Below are 17,914 nucleotides of genomic sequence, written 5' to 3'. Positions count from 1 at the left end.
ATAGAGCTTCTTTATACGATATTACAGTTTCCTGTAACAATACTAAATCACTAGAAAGGCTTTTACAATAATCCAAAATGTTTGCCCTCTTCACAGGATGATTCAAACCTCGCACATTGAGTGATAAAACATTCAAACCTGGCATAATAACGAAAAACCAAACATCCAAATACTACTTGGTACAAGAGAAAAGAACCCCATAATATTAGCATCTACACAACAAAGACAAAACAGAATCACTGAAGACACAGAAGGAATAAGTAAAGATTGGAAAAAGAGAAAAAGCAAAGAGAAAAAAGAAGAGAAGAAACAGGAAAAAAGAGAGAAAAAAGATCCCTCCAGGGGAGGTCTATAATAGACAAAATGCATACGAGGGGGGAACATGAAGGAGCAAACAAGCAGGCCAACAAAAACCCTAATCACCCATAAAAGCATTCCACAAAAAAAGAATAAGAAAGAGAAGCAGCAGAGAGAGGCAAATCAGAGAAGAAAAAAAAAATATATATATATATATATATAAATACATAAAGTCCAAAGTAAAATATGAACTATTAGTTTGAATGATCTGTGAATGAAAGAATTAGAAACACACTACATATTATACCCACATAGAAAAAAATATGGAAAATATATAACAGATCATAAATGCACAGACACACCATCAGACAAGAACAAAAACAAAAAGATAAAAAAATTGATATAAGCAACGGACAAGACTGCAACACAACATATATTTATACATTAAGCTTTCTTAATAGAAAAAGAGAAAAGGAGAAGTACCTAAATAAAACATTAAACTAAGAAGTATTAAGGAACTAGAACCTCGAGCAAGAGATGACAATAGTTCCCCAGCAACATCCAACACTAAGAAAGGAGAAATACTACTCTAAGAAAGAGTAAACAAAGAAATTAGAAAAATAGAACAAAGAGAACAGTAGTAATGGACACCGTTACTGGAGTCATAGACAATAAAGAAAAAATTAAGGTATGAAAGAATCGCATCTTATACCATGGGAGCAGAACCTGCAAATAAAGGGGAGAACATACTTAAAAGCTGCAAGTACCATCAAACAAAACTCCTAAAGTAGTAACAGGTACCCTAGCATTATTACCAGGATACAAAAACCAGTAAGAGCAAAATTACATCTCACAAGAAATAGTCAAGACCCAGAAGGACCAGTAGAAGAAGTAGACTCCATCTGGGATTCAGTCTGATTATCCAAAACGGTAGACAAGTCAGAAGGCTCATAAAAAATCTGCGTGCGACCTCTAAAGGCTATCCGAAAGTCATGAAGGACCATCAAAAGAAAACAGAATGTTCATGTCTAGAAGTCTTCTCCGCAAACTGAGGAAACCTTTCCGTCTGATGACAGTATCTCTAGCAAAATCCTGGGATATAGTAATTTTGTGACCTTCCCAGTTAATCGCTTTAATTTTCCTCATCTGAGCCAAAATGTGTTCAAAATGTTGATATTGCAATGGTTTAAAAACCACCGGTCTAGGATGAGGTGAGGACTTCAGTCTAAATGTAGGAACCCTGTGTGCACGCTCTATTTCAAAGTCCCTCTGAAAAGAAATATTCAACACAGTAGGGATCCAATTGAGCAAAAACTCAAGCATTGATGGCACTGTTTTCTCTGCATCCTCGGATAAACCAAAGATACGTAGATTGCCTCTACGATTTCAAACCTCCCGCTCTGTAAGATCTCTCCGTAAAGCAGCCAGGGAGCACTCCATATTCTGCATGGATTTAACCTGTTGGTGTGAGGTATACTCCACTGCACTTATCCGTGACTCAGCATTTGATACACGAAGTGTTAAGTTCTTGAATTCATTCCTGATTGCTGCAACTTCAAATTGAAGTAAATCAGTATTAGTTTTAGTGCTCTGCGCAATATCATGAACAGCATTTCCTTCACATATATATGGTAAAAATAGCTCGACCCATGCTTTGAGATTTGTAGACTTTAAGCATGGGCGGAAAATCCGTTCCGCTCGCGGATTTTGTGGATTTTCGGTAAATTCGCAATCCGCGAACGCTCCCGAATTTACCGAAAATCCGCAAATTCGCATGCAGCGGATTTTTTTTCTTGGTGATACAATTTTGTGGCGTGCGGTGTTCACTTACCGTCATTCAGCGTTTGCCGAGTTGTTTTTCTCGATATTTTGCCAGTGCTGCGCTATTTTGGATCTTGCTGCAGGGTCCCGTGGGAGTTTGGCGACGCATCGCGAGAGTTCGCAGTTGCGAACATGTAGGTGTGGCGGGCAGCAACAATCTTGCACTCGCGAAATTACAAAATTAGCAATTCTGCACAAGAAATCCACTAGCAAGCAGCATAGACCTTCTGAAAATGATGATGTTTATCAGAATAACTCCTCAGGTTGACATTTGCCTGCACGTTTTTGGATTTGAGGCCTTTTGACTTTCTTTGGATCACTTTTGGATTAGAAATCAACTTTCACAAGTAAGTTTGTTTGGGGCATTACAGTTGCTGTTCTGCAGAAAAACAAGTTTTGCAAAACTGAAAGCACTCAGCAGGTGCAAAAGTTCACTCATCATTAGTAACCATTCCCTGTAGTACTTCCTGAGGGGCCCCTCCAGAGTTCAGTTGCCTATGTTTGTTTGGGGCATTACAGTTGCTGTTCTGCAGAAAAACGAGTTTTGCAAAACTGAAAGCACTCAGCAGGTGCAAAAGTTCAACTTCAAACTCATCATTAGTAACCATTCCCTGTAGTGCTTCCTGACTTGGGCCCCTCCAGAGTTCAGTTGCTAGTTGCAACAATTGTATGACCCTGCTCTGACCCTCACAGCAGGCTCATAGAATAGCTACAAGTAGGCCACAAAGGTCCTAGTAAAAAAAAATGCACTGCAACAGAAAGCAAATTACAGATAAGGAAGTAGGTGCCAGACTGAAATTTTAAAACAGTGACACATTAATAAATAAACCCCAAATTAATTCATGTCAGTTGAAGCAGGGCAGGTGTGCTTGCTTTTCCCCCCCATAATCTACAGTGATGATGAACCAGAGGGTGGCATTGATGTGCCAGAGGGTGGCATGGGTGAAACAGAGGGTGGCAGTGGTGAAACAGAGGGTGCTGGGACCCCGTGATGATGAACCAGACGTAGAAACAACATAGTCGCGAACGTTGCGAGCCGACAAGTAAGTTCGCAATTGCGAACTGGTACAAAACCCTCGCGAACTGGCAGAAACTCTTGCGAACACAAAAAAAATCTGCAAACTCGCGAGAATTTGACGATTTTGCGGATTGCGAGTTCACAAATATGCAAATTCGCGAATGGCAGATTCGCAAAATTCCCCCATGCTTAGTAGCCTTTCTTGGTAAGAAAATGTTCAGATATCTATGCAAGCTACACAACTCTGTATTCCTATTCATCTTCAGTTTGCATGAATACCTAAGGTTTTTAGGGTTACCTGATTGCCATCAGATCCACAGACCAAACAATGTAGTGATTCCACATGGCAAGTGAGAGGAAATTGAGGTTACTTTGGGCACAATTATAGCATATAGGCTGGTAGAGAGGGTATAAACCTACAACCTTGCCTACCCCTGGCAGCAGAAATTCTGTCTTTTACTGAAGGTAGGAGCGTGATGTACACATTGTCCAACACAACAAACCTATTCATTTTCTAATTTCCTCCAACCCAATAGTCTGGTGGGTTAATGTATGATGTCCACAGTTCTGGGGGCACCTTTCATCAGTCCAAACAATCCCTTATGGTGGTGGTTGTAAAGTCAACCTTATAGACAAGCTATCCTAGGGGTAGCATGGACTGAGCAGTTTTTGGCTAAACTCAAGAGGGCATGTGAAGCCAGCTGTATTACCATATGCAATCTTGTAATATCAAATGAAAGGACACCACACAAGTTATATATTATAAAACTATATGTATGTATTACTAGAATAATCCTCTGTACTCTTTATGAGTGCAGAGGCCCAAGCGTTTAAACAAAAGCACAGTTAAACATTCAAAAGTTGCACAATTTTGGATAGGCCCGGTGGCCACTCAAACTATATACTAAAATAGTGGTATAAGTAACACCTCTCAAACAATGGTAAGGCCTAGGGCGTTGTGAATCGCTGGGACTACTCAGGATTAGCAGTGATGAAGTCGAGAGAGGTCCGCGGTACACAGGTGTAGTGCCTGAAGCCCACGCATGCACCAAAGCAAAGTCAATGGCGCATACAAGTTATCGAGTTACAGTTTTGGAAGTCTTCCGACTGGAATAGAATCAAACCACTTTAAACTAGGACACTAGAGGTGTAAACCACTACAGGAGCACCGGTGGTAGATCGTTATCTCACCCACAGTAAGCGGGTGCATAGGTGCCAAAGTGTGTCGGGTTTCGTTGTGTAGATCTATGGAGCCTGGAGATGAAGATGCTGCAGATGGCCAGAAGAGAAGAGTCCGGTGTGATCCAAGGGTGGATCGAAGATGTAGAGTACCTGAAAGCAGAGGGGACAGAGTCTGGGTCACTAGCCAGTGACCAGGATGGAACCAGGAAAAAAAATGTAAATTTAAAATGTAAATTGATACTTGTATAGCGCACTACTCACCCGCAAGGGTCTCAAGGCGCTTGCACGAACACCGCTGTGGAACCCGTCCTGGCTTTCCCTGTGAGGCGTCCACTCCTGGACACCCCTAGGGTGGAGGCCAGGCATCCTTAGCGTTGTGGGGGCCGTTGTGGAGATTAAGCAAGCTATTGCCCAGAGTTGCAAAGTGGGACTCCATGATTGGAATAGGCACTGAGGCGAGAATTATCAGGTCCGTGGAATTTTGAGCCCAAGACCCGCCGAGGCTGGGAATTGAACCCTGGTCCCGGGCTAGACCTCTGCATCAGGGTCTGCCACTCTAACCATTGAGCCACACTTCTCCAGGCGATCTCAGGCGCAATCAGGTGGTTGTCGTGCAGCTTGTCTCCACTGCCATATGGACTCTGGGGCATCGACGATGACCTGGAGTGGAACACAGACTCACCCACAAAGGCTCTCGCTGTTGGCGGTGTCGGCTTCCAGATTGGGGTCAACAGGCCTTGGCAAAGGCAACCCACGTAGGATTTGGAGATCCCTTCTTACTCGGACCAGTAAGGTCTGAGCGATGGCTCCTTTTCAGGGGAGCGAGGGCTAGTCTGGAGCAACCAGACCAGCAGAGTAGTTTTCAGGGTTAGTTGGTTCTGGGGCCACTAGCCAACGGGCAAGCGACCGGACCAACGCGTTGAGCAGGAAAATGCAAAAGGGCCCCATGCAGCACTCGATGAGTGTGGAGTGGAGATCTTCGGTGCACAAGCTGCTCGGGGCTGGGGCTTCTCAAACCCCGATGCACAGCTTCAAGGGTGCCGCGGGAGCTGCACGGTCAGCACTTTGCAGTCTTTTCAAGATGGCCGGCTCCACGCTTCACGTCATGTCCATGGGTCTCAGATTCGCTGGGACTGTGGATCGGGCTGTTACAAGTCAGGGAAGCTAGGTCTTGTTGATCTCTGTTGCTTGAATTCCGGCGGGAACTGCAACAAAGCGAACCGTTGGGCTCTGGATGGTGCCTGTTTGCACAGGGTGGTCACTCCTTGACCACAAGGGAGATTCTTTAGTCTTCCACGTCGAGTGGGATGTCGAAGGGTCCAGAGTTTCATTTCAAAGTTTCAGTCAGGATAATCTAATGCTCCTGGGCACAACTCCTCCATTTATTCCAAATCAAGGTGTTGGATTACCTGCTAGGTCCCTCCTATGGGTGGGACCCAGGAAGGGGGTGGTTACACTCCTTTCCCTTTGTCCAGTTTCGCATCAGAGCTGGGACTGGAGTGTCCCAGCACCGGTTTGAACTGGACTATGCATGGGAAGCCTTGTGCTCCCCAGGCAGTGTCTAGTTTCATTCAACCCTCCCTGCTACAATCCACTATCTCCTGTCTGGGGTGGTGTAACACCTCCGTGTGACAGGATACCATTTGCCAAGGCCTCCCCTGCGGGAGTTTCGGTCAGCATCAGGAGGCAAGACTTGTGTCTGTGGCAGCAGCGTCCATTTTGTGATGCTGGGGCTCTGGTTAGATTTAACCGCGTTTAAGCAAAGTAACATTTATTCTCCCTCTAGAAGGGTGGAATGCTACCCCCATCGCCAGAACTGGCGAGGGGGTAGTATTCCAAAGCATATGACACCTTACGTGACATGTTTTGATAAAGCCAAACCAAAGTTAGCAAGTAACTGCGAGGATTATAATGCACTTAAGAGTATATGGTATGGCAATATCCCGGAACAGCTAAGGGAGTTGGTCCCGAAAGCTGCAGGCAGGCTCAGCTCATGCTAGAGCACCATCTCACATAAAACCAAGCACTCTGCCTCCAGGATTGATAAGGCCTGCCATAGGAGTGACTTATAGGTGCATATGTGTCCAGATATAGGTGTAGATATAGGTATACTATATCTAAGCAAGAGGTGATTACACGACCTTGCCCCAGCTGAGTGATCAGCCAGTTGTGTCAGTTTGGATAGCCAGCCAGGGGTGGCAAAAGACAGGCTGCAGCCCCTGGTAGGCCTTGGATGCACCTATGCCATGGGTCCCTATAGTACACTGTACAGGGGCTGGTAAGGTGACCCAATATCCAATTGGAGATGTACCTAGGGTACATGGAGTCCATTTTACAGAGAGAGCAGATAGCCTGGGGCCCTGTTTAGCAGGATCCCAGGCCAACTAAGTCGAAAACCAGCTAAACACTAGGAAAAAAATCTGGGGTAACCATAGTCAGGTATCCACCTTCCTACACTGCCTTTCTCATCCCTGGGTATAAGACAGTTTTATTCCACCCAAGGGAGCAGAATGTAGAGGGAACTCCCTCTCTGCCAACCCATATATCCAAACTATGCGAGAAGTATCTAAAATGATTCATGCTTGCCATGGGGACAGCAATTCTCTAGGCCCTGAAGGGAAAAAGGATTGTTAGGTGCTACAACAGGTAGATATAGAGTTATCCCTTGGTGGACAATTAATTCAAATCATAAATTTGAAATTATCTACAGTATTGTTTGCATGCTCTGGGGTTATGTAAATATTGTTTTTATGCACCTTTTTACAAATATTTTTTTTGTATGACATGTGAATAGGCTGTTATGAATTGTGTATTTTATGGTAACATTTTTTTATTGCAAACACTATAAAAAAATTCAGTTTTTTAATAAAAATACTTCTCAATATTTTACTTTAGACTTTGGCTGGTTCCATTTTAAATTAGGTAAGAGTTCAACGTATGGGTTAATATTGTGTGACACCCAATACTGTAGATAATTTCAAATTTTATGATTTGAATTAATTGTCCACCAAGGGATAACTCTATATCTAGTTGTTAGTAGTACTCTACTCCCCTGGCTAGTAAAAGAGGTCTCTCTCTTCCTTTTTCTAAAATAGGTGCTAGAACAGGCCAGTCTCACCCCATTGAACAAAAGTAACACAATCCCTGAAAGGGGCATAAAGAATCTTTATGTTTTAGGATGGGGGGGGGGGTTATAGGCAGATGCCAGGACAGGCAAGCCACCAACCTATTAAGAACAATCTATCTCTGATATCCCGTTGGATAAGTGCCCTAATCTGTCCTCAGAGAAGGCAAAAAGACTGCGGACAGATTTACAAGTCCATTGTGCCACTTTTGCATCATTTTTCCCATGTTAAAAATGACGCAAAAGTGGTGCAAGGGGCTTGTAAATCTGCCCCTGTATGTACAATTAGTGATGATGGTATGGCCAGATACAAAGTGGGACACCCTCAGCCTACTGTTTGTTTATTATTAGAAAATAAACATGGTTCAACTTGACTTTGTGTCCCAATACGTGGGCAAGTTGGGGGCGGGGAGTCAGGCCAAAAGTCTAGGTGGATGGGCCACATTCAATTTTTTTTATCTCCTGGTCTACTGAGCTTATGTCTCTCCTGAGGAGGCAGATTGGGATAAACTCCCAATCACTCATCGATAGGTGCTGAGAGAATATATTTAAATTGTAGCAGCTGGTAGAGCATTTGGTGATGCTCAGGAGCACTACCACCCCTAAAAGCCATTCTTGGTGGGTGAATCCCAGCTCGGGAATTGCCCTTCTGTGGCAAACCCAAAACAGAAATCCACTAGCAAGAGGTACCTTTGGAAAGGGGACATTGTCCCCTTTACTACAGTACCTCCTATGTCTTAATCAGTGCTTGGGGATCTGAGATATACCCCCTGAGGACAGATCAAAGTGAATGCAACCGACGCCTAATGGCATAGATTCCTTTCACTTTCATTCTGTTTGACGTCAGCGTGTCTGGAGCGCTGATCTCACGGACAATACAAGAATGAATAACCTCAGGCTGCAGGGAAGCTTTTCACCTGTAGCTCAAGATTATTTTCAAAAAATAAATCATTCCGAAGGATTTTTCTCTGCTTTACAGGAGGAGAAGACATCAATGTTCACAGTACAAGTAAAGTCTTAAGGGAGCTGCACAAATGCAATTAAATATTTTTAGAGTTTCTTGTTTGTTTGGGCTAGGTCTTTGGATTCACGAAACTCCAAGCCAAGAGTAGGTTTTCTATTCAGCAAAATGAATCACATTTTCCTGTTATATGTATTAACCAAGGGATGGATTCTGTACCTGGCCTATGTCCTGCAGACGTATATGAAGCAGCAGTAATGTTTTTAAAAAATGAATTCAATGGTTATCCTTTTTTTCTTTTAATTCAAAAATGTTATTGCAAGTATATGGTGTCGTCACTTAGGCAGAAACATCTTTTAATTTCTTCCCTTCATCTGATTTTTGTGGCATAGTTTTGTTAATTTTAAAACAAAAATAATTATTGTACGAGTTTGTCAGTGCAAGATCTATTAGCTTGGTTGATGCTCGTTTCTTTTTAGTCTTTCTTTAAGTATCTTCATGTTACTTTATTTAAAACTTGTATTGTCTTTTCATTATTTTATTGAGTGCTTTTTGATTGCTGGACATTTATCTTTACGGGTCAGATAGGATCTTGGCAAAGACCCAAAATGTCTGGATGGTGCTTAAGTATCAAATACCTTTCAGTGCCTGAGCTCTGTATAAAGAATGCTTTAAGGCTTACACTATTGAGTTACAGGGCTGCACTACGCCTTGAAACTCAGCACAGTGACTACTTGGGAATAAAACACATATGTGATATTTTGTACGGTTGTTTATGTAATCTAAAGGAATAGGCACTGGAAAAAAATTAAGTGGCATTGATTTATCCCACATTCTTTTTTTTTTTTTTTTTTATTTATAAGATTTTTATATTTTTCTTCATTACAACAATAGATTATGAGCATTACCTATATCACAAGCCTTAAATACTGACAAATAAATTATACAATAGATTTTTGGCCAAAGACAGAGTACACAATTATATAAATCAGCTAAAGTTGAAAAACAGAGTCCGAAATCAACGAAGAAAAAGCAAATAAAAAACTCAACATCAAAAGTAGAGGCGACTACCTACCCCTACCCCTAGCTATTCCTTCTTTGGCTCTCTTTCCATTTACATAATGGCTCCCAAATTCTTCTCCCCAACCGTCTTCCACTCCTCCCCTTCCGGGCAAAATTTTTTTCCTCTATATTATATGCATATAGGGTGTTTGCCAGCCAGCATTGCATTTTCGGAGGGCTTTTATCTAGCCATGCCCTCGCTATTGTTAGTCTATAGACAGCCATTACTACAAAAAGGAATTCAGCATATTGAGTCTGCTCGTCATCACTCACCCCTAACATAATCAAAGCTGGTGTAAGAGTTATCTCAATATCCAATGAGTTCGCCAAAAACCCCTCAATTTCCCTAATCAAAATTCTTAGTTGTGGGCATGTAGCAAAAATGTGTACACTATCTGCTTCCAATTCATTACATCTGGGACAATTGATTCCTTGATTCCCACCCCATTTTGCAATCTTTGCCGGAGTAAAGTACAAAGAGTACAATGTTTTATAATGCTGCGATTGCAGCAGGGCAGCGCATAATATCGTAGATCCGAATTTCAAAGAATCATAAAAAAGTCTAGGATCAATACCCAGTTTATCTTCCCATTTTTTACTAAATTTAACTAAATCATCCTGCTTGTCTTTCACCAATGCTGCATAAAGGGACTTAATAGTGCAATCTCCCGACAATTTTATTTTCTCCATTATATCGATTTTGTTAAAACCTGCCGGACCCCCAACTTTATTATTGAGAAAACTTCTAACCTGTAAATATTTGAAAAATCCCCTATTATCTAAACCGTATTTTCCTCTCAGCTCTGAAAATTGCATAAAGCCATCTTGTGCATAAAAGTCTCCAATTTGTATAACCCCCTTTAGTGCCCACTCTGCCATAGTATAGTCTCCAAAAATTTCCTTGGGGAGTGACCTATTGTTGTTTAATAAGACATATCTGTTATATCTCCCAAGTTTTACCCTCTTCAAAAATGCATTCCATGTCGTGACAGCTGCTTTGACGGTTTTAAACTTAGTCCTCTTGAAATAGCTGTAATCAATACACTTTAAAAAACAGTTCTCTGCATTTACCCCTAGGGCGACAGCATACACATCTGTAGACATTTTCTGCATTCTATCATCGTCAGGGCTTCCACCAATAAGACCTTGAATATATTGCAGCACAGAGGCCATATAATATAAACGAAAATCCGGTGCCCCCCACCCCCCGTTTTCTCTAGGGAGTGTCATGTACCTATAAGCTCTCCGGGTTTTACCTTGGGCCCAAATAAACCTATTGCATATAGCCTCTATGCAATTAAACCAGCTGGCCTCAATCAACAATGGTACAGCCCTAAATACATACAAAAATTTGGGTAAAATCATCATTTTGATAATATTTGTACAGCCAACTAGCGACAGGTGTAAATTATTCATTCTGTCTAGATCTTTTTTCATTTGAGTTATCAAGGGATCCATATTATTTTCCACAATTTTACTTATTTCTTCCGTCATTTGCACCCCTAGATAAGTTGCCATATTTGTCACTCTTCCATCATTACACATTACCCACTGGTTTTTAACTATCTGCGTCTTAGTTGTGTTCAAGCTATACCCAGAGAACTGGCCAAACCTCTCAGCTTCTGATTCAATTGCCCTAATGGCGGCTACAGGATCTGGAGTCAAGATGGCTACGTCGTCCGCATAGGCTAGTGATTTAAGTCTGCAACCATTTAGTACTAATGGTAATATTTGTTGATTCGTTTCCAATTTGCGAATATAAGGGTCAAGATACAGAGCGAACAGTAAGGGAGAAGAGGGACAACCCTGCCTTGTACCTCTCTGGATGTTGACTGCGGCTGAGTAACCTCTATTGACTCTTATCTTGGCCGTCGGGGCTATATATAGCGTTTGCAAAGCCTTTATAAATCCTGGTCCTATACCGTGCCACCTTAGAGCTTCCCATAGATAACCCCATGAGACCCTATCAAAGGCCTTTTCAGCGTCGAGAAACACCGCTGCCATTGGATCTTCCAGGATGTCTGCTGCATCAAATGCCGTAATTACCTGCCTGGTATGATGGGTTGTCCCTTTCCCTGGAATAAATCCATGCTGAGAGGGTGTAACTAAGGATTCAATTGTCTTAGATAATCTTTTTGCCAATATTTTTGAAAACACCTTGACATCGGCGTTCATCAAGGTGATGGGGCGGTAGGAGCCTGGGACATCTGGTGGTTTACCTTTTTTAGGGATAACAATGATGTCTGCACCACCCCAGGAACATGGAACAGTTTCACCCAATTGTGCTGACGCCATTATTTTAAACATATCCGCTAACAGAGAGGTCTGGAAGACCTTATAGAATTCAACTGGAATCTGGTCCGGGCCAGCGGCCTTCCCAGATGGGAGTTCCCTCAACGCTTCTACAAGTTCCTCCACCTTAAACTTCTCTTCCAGCTCTATTCTATCTGACTCCTCCAGGTATGATGGCTCAATATCCCTCAGATATGCCCTCATATCCTCCTCACTTCCATGCCCATCTGCCTGATACAGTTCCATATAAAACTGCCTAAAGACCTCTCTAATCTGTTCTGTACCCTTAACTTTAATTCCATGACCATTTTTAATCTCCTTAATATCAGCCATCCCATCTCTCTGTCTAGCTCGCACCGCTAATATATGCCCCACTCTTTCACTGAGTTCATATGCCTTTTCTTTATTGGCTAAATATTTCTCCACCGTCTTTTTTGCCATCCCTTCCATGACCACTGCTTTAAGAGCGACTAGTTTTAACAATATCTGCTCCACTGGCGTGTGCGCTTGTATAGCCAACATGAGTTCCTCCTCTGCCTCCCTAGTTAATTCATTATTTCTTTCTAGTTCCTCCCTTTCTCTTCTTTGCGATCTGATAACATAGCTTAGGGTCTCTCCTCTTATACCAGCTTTAAAAGCGTCCCACACAATCCCAGGTGATGAAGTACCTCTATTGATTACCCAGAATTCCTTAATCCATTCCGCCATTCTTTCCCTGTATTCACAATCCTGAAGGAGTGCTCTGTCGAATGTCCATTGCGATGGCTCCTTATTTCTCCTTTGCCCAATATTTACATCTAATACTAGCGGACTGTGATCTGATATGATCCTTGGTTCTCTTACTATCCTTGCACCATCTATCAGCCCTCTTGTGATTAAAAAATAATCCAGCCTGACTAAGATCTGATGGGGCGCTGAAAAGAAAGTACTCCAGTCGAGATTCGGATGGCAATGTACCCAAGGATCCTCTAGAGAGTTATTCTTTACTAAGTCTGCTAGGGCCCTATAGGTTCTTTTTTTCCTCCCCACATACTTCCTTTTAGGGTCTAAAAAGCTACTATCTAGATCATGAATATTCAGGTCGCCGCATAGTATAATAGGCTCAGGCCATCGAGCAAGTTCTGCATCTAGGAATTGTGGAACATCTGGGTCATCTCCAGTAGAGCCATAGACTGAAACAAGCGTGAAGGTTTCCCCCCTAAACAATAATTCAACTATAACCCATCTCCCCCAATTGTCCTCCAACTTTCTCTTAACTATTGTATCCTGTTTCCTGCCCAGTATCGCCACTCCTCTTGTCTTAGTGTTCTGATTGGTTTTTGCCAGAACATTAAAACCTAGTTGATCAAGTAGATAGGCCTTAGTACCCTCAATGTGTGTTTCCTGAAGACACACTAAATCTGGTTTAAAAGATTTTAACAGTGACGCCGCTTTTAACCTCTTATTGATCTCATTAAGTCCACAAATATTAATTGACACTATTCTACAAGACATTTATATTTCTTAACATTACCGTTTTCCCAATTTAACCAGCAGGAATTAATAGATACCTGTAGGCTTTGATCTTTCCAACACAATTTTTCCCCCCTTCTAGTTTGTTTGTGTACCTCGATCCCTACAACTTTTTTAAAATCTTTTTTACCTCTTTCTTCTACACCATAACTGTGCCCATAGCCAACATGTATGTCTCCCCCCCTCCCCCCTCCCCCCCTTACCCCCCGCCCCTTGGGAGCCCCCCCCCCCTCACTACAGGCAAATAGGCCAATCCTGGCCTATGTGTAGCCAACCGTACTCTGCAGCGTCGCTACTCTCTCCCATCCTTTTTACTCCTCTGTCCGATATTGCCAAATGATCTATTTGGCATTACCATCTAACCGACTTACGGAGTTTTTGGTGGAGTTCTCCGGGGAGACTGTGATGGGGTTCTGGTTTTTGCTCCCCTCTCCTTCCCTTTATTGGTTTCCGAAATTTCTGCTAGATATTCTGCTGCTTTTATCTCGGATGTAAACATTTTGACATAACCTTTCCTGATAACTTTCAACCTAGACGGAAACAAGAGATATGCTTCTGCCCCTTGCTTCTGGAAAGGCCCAATCATCTGTCTTAGTTTCCACCTTCTTTCCACGGTAACGTGGCAGAAATCTGGCCTAGAGAAGAAAGTGTTTCCATCAACTGTAATTCTTGAGTCAGGTCTAGCTTTATCAATTATCTCCTGTCTTGCTAGGAAATTACCCAAAAAAACCAACATTGCTCTTGGGAGTTCCTTCTCTTGCCCTCCCCGGTTTTTCTTTTTGAACAGTGGGTACCTATGTGCACTTTGCACTTCCACATCCCATTGCCATTTTGAGTCAGGAAAGGCCTCTTCCAAGATCCTAACCACATACCCTCTGGGATCCTGTCCCTCTTTTCCCTCCTCCAGACCCAAAAGTCTCACATTGTTCCTTCTTTGGCGATTTTCAAAGCTTTCTAGCTTCCACTGAAGGTCTTCAACCACCTTCTCTTGATCCGTTTTAAAAGTCTGCCAGTCTGTCACTTCGTCTTCCACCCTACTTGTCCTTTCCTCCACTTGTAAAACTCTTTCCTCAACCTCTTCCTGTTTTCTACTTACTTTCCTTAGTGATAATTGCAGTTTTTTTGTATCTCTTTTCGCCCTTCTGCTCTCCGTTCTTGCCTCCTTTTGCATCTGTTTCAAGGTCCCAAACAACATTTCGAGGGTTACACTTTGGTTATTCTGCCTCCCCTCCTTTTCCCCTCCTTCCTGCTCACTTTCTTTGTAGGTCTCTGAAGTAGCGGAATAGTCCCATGATAATTTCTTAGTCATACTGCTTCTTGAGCCTCTTCCGCTTCTTATTTTTGCTCCCACAGTACCTTTTTTCTTTTTTGTGCCTAATTCACTGGAACCATTGCTAATGTCTGAATCAGGAGTACATTCAGTCCCGCTTTCCTCTTCCTCTGATTCCACCTCGCTTGGTTCTGATGAATCCGTGCCCTCATTAACCGAAAAAAACTCCGGCGAGCCTCCCCTCACACTTCTGTCTAAACTTTTATTATTTCTCCCCAAGTCCTGATCCAGTTGTAGCCCATGCTGGTCCGTTAAACTCTGCGTGCTGCCCCAGCTTGCCTCAGTAACCTTCGAATGTTTATTAAATAGCTCTGCCTCTACTGACAGGAGAGCGTCTAACATCTGCGTGTTATTTGTATTTTCTAATTGCTTAGGAGCATTGTCATTGTCAGGATCACAGCCAGACGCCTTACCAGCCACCACCTCCGTCTCCTCTCCTCCCGCGGCTTCTGGAGCTTCTGCTCGCCGCTCTGCATTCACCACGCCGACTCCTGCATTGCTTCCCTGTTGCCTAGCAACCGGGCCTCCGCTGCTTGCGTCCTCGCGGTCCGTTGAGTCTGCTTCCGCGTTTGTCTCTCCGCTGTTCCCCTGAGCGCCGGTAGCCGTCGGTCGCTGCTCCTTTTGCTGCTGAGCGTCTGCCTGGATCTCTATTCGAGGAACAGACAGAGGGGCCCTTGTGGAAAACGACTCCGGTAAGGTCGCTTGTCTCTTTTGATCCTTACCGATTGTTTGCGCTGCATGCGCTCGCTGGGGCTTCCCATCTGGTGCAATATCCCTCGTTGATTTAGACATCGCTGAGCGGGTCTCCGGACCTGCTTCCAGTTTCTTCTCCTGCTTCTCCGCTTTCTTTGCTGCTGTGTTCTTCAAACTTCGACCCGAAATTTCCGGCGCTTTTCTCACAGGGGCTGTTTTTGGGATAGCCCCCTCTCTCACAGCAGCTCCTGAGGGCTTAGCCGATCCTGCTGCCGTTACTTTGTCTTTATCCGCCTTAAGCCTTTGGGACATCTTCGGAGGCACTTTCACGTCGTTGAACAGACTTCTCCAACAGTTCAGCCAGTCTATCACCTTCTTTTTCACTTTCTTTGTAGGGAAGCCCCTCAACCAGTCAGGGCTGAATATATCCACTGTGTCAAGGAAAATCCGGTTAGTCAGACCCCACATCCCTGGGATCACCAATACTCCATCATCCTAGGATAGGAGAGAGTATAAAATGCGACTTCTCTCTACAGAGCCACGGCGGCCATCTTGCCTCCGTCCTCCACCCCAGAGTAATTTTCCTGATTTATCCCACATTCAAGTTTCAAATTTATAGTTACCAACCTGCAAAACTACTAATGATCACTCATTAATGTCCATAATGTTCAAAGTCTCTAATGAACAAGGCCAGTGTGATAATGTGCTATTACCCTTTATTAAATGCGACATAAAGGTCAGTGGACTGTAAGAGCAGTCTTTTCCCTCAGGGTGTACTTACTATACTTTGAGGGAAGAACTTAGTGCCGAGAAAAGCATAGAACTAGTAAAGGAAAAAGAATGGAAACCTCGAAATGAGATGTGTGAACTGACTTTAAAGGACCTAATATTTGCTATAATGGCTGAAATCATAATCCAAAAGCCATTTTATGTCCTAAGCCTCAGCAGCACGGACATATCTACTGACTACTTTTACTTCAGCATAAGGTCTAAAACATTGTACATTTAATACGATTTGACGACCTTGCATTATTTACTTAATTTCATATTTATTAGGGTCCCTTGGGAGGGTTATATATCAGCTAATTGGATTCATTTAGCGGTGTATTTATCATTATTTCATGTAGCACGACGCAACTAGACAAAGACACCTTGCTGTGCTTTGTGAAAGGGAGAGGGCAGAAATGCACAATATCTATCAAGATATGATGGAATCCTCTCTGCTAGCGCTGGTGCACAAACTGCTGCCTAGAGCCAATGCAGGCCCCCTTGGACCATAGTGCAAGGGAGGCTGCGATACATGCAGGATTGTTTCTGTGCAGAAAGGGATAGCTTTCTTTAAAAAAAACAAAAAAAAATCCTCAAAGCACACAGAGAAAGAGGAATAAACAAGGAGAAATAAAGATATTTCTCTTCTTTATGCCTCCTTTCTCCCATGGAAAGGCGTCTCAGTATGCTGTATTTCCAGGTCTACCAGTATTGGTAAATCTGTGAATGCTTCAGAATCCATGGGTGGATGCTTCCCTTGGGAAGAGTAACAAATCCACAAAGGGCCAAGCATGGTGGCGTTGCTTAGCTTTGTAAATTTTCTTATAGACTTTGCATCACCCTGCTCCACTTTGCGTTGCGCAAGAGCGACGCAAAACTCTTGACAAATTTGCCCCAACATTTTCATACCATTAGGTCTGAAACTTTAGTTCTGATCACATATGGGGGCCTATTAGGAGGGCGGACGGACCTGCGTCCGTCCACCACCCCAGAGGAGGAGTGACCGTCCGCAGGGGCAGCGGCGGTCCCTCCGTGCGAATTAGGATGTGACTGCCACCCTGGCGGTCACAGCCTGTATTTTAACATTGCGACGGGCGCTTCTTGAAGCAGCACTCGCCGCAATGTTAAAACTGCAAGCAGTGCATTTGCATGCACAAAGCAGCAAGCACCGCGCGATGCCTGCCGCTTCGTGCATGCAAATGCAGGGGAGTACCATAGGTACCCCCCATGTGCACCCCCACCCCCCCTTCAACCTGGGGGCCCGCAACGGGCCCCCAATTAAAAGACCGTATGCCTTTTCGTGGCGGCATTGCCGCCGCGGAAAGGCATGTCACAGGGCAAATCCTAATATGGCTGGCGGTCTCTGATAGACACCGCCACCATATTAGAGCTTTTCCGCCGAGGTCTCGCGGCGGAAACGCGGTGGACGGTCTCCCCATCCGCCGATGACCCCCTAGCCATCCTAATCTGGCGGGGGGTCTTCACACACACCGCAGCGGTGAATCCGCATCCTCCGGGCCGGCGGTGACTTCCGCCGGCCCGGAAGATGCGTATTCACCGCAATCATAATCGCCCCCTTAGTTTGGACTAATTGACATGAGTTCAATTAGTTTGAATTACTTTCATTTCCTACTTTGTAGTGATGGTTCAGTCATTCTTTACATTGAAAATACATTTTTTTCTTTGCCTATGACTTGACATTCTATTCACTCACTGCTAGATCTGGCATCATTGGCGTGAGTCTCCCTTCTATTTTGTCGGATTGCCTCCTCTGTTTTTTATATGTTTTTGCTGGTTATATGCTTTGGGCACTGGGCCACTGCTATTCAGTGCCACAGTGCAAGTGCTCCCTAT

This window comes from Lissotriton vulgaris, chromosome 4_1 (genome assembly GCF_964263255.1).
Source record: "Lissotriton vulgaris chromosome 4_1, aLisVul1.2, whole genome shotgun sequence".
Classification (NCBI taxonomy): Eukaryota; Metazoa; Chordata; class Amphibia; order Caudata; family Salamandridae; genus Lissotriton; species Lissotriton vulgaris.
This window is presented reverse-complemented; position numbering follows the sequence as displayed.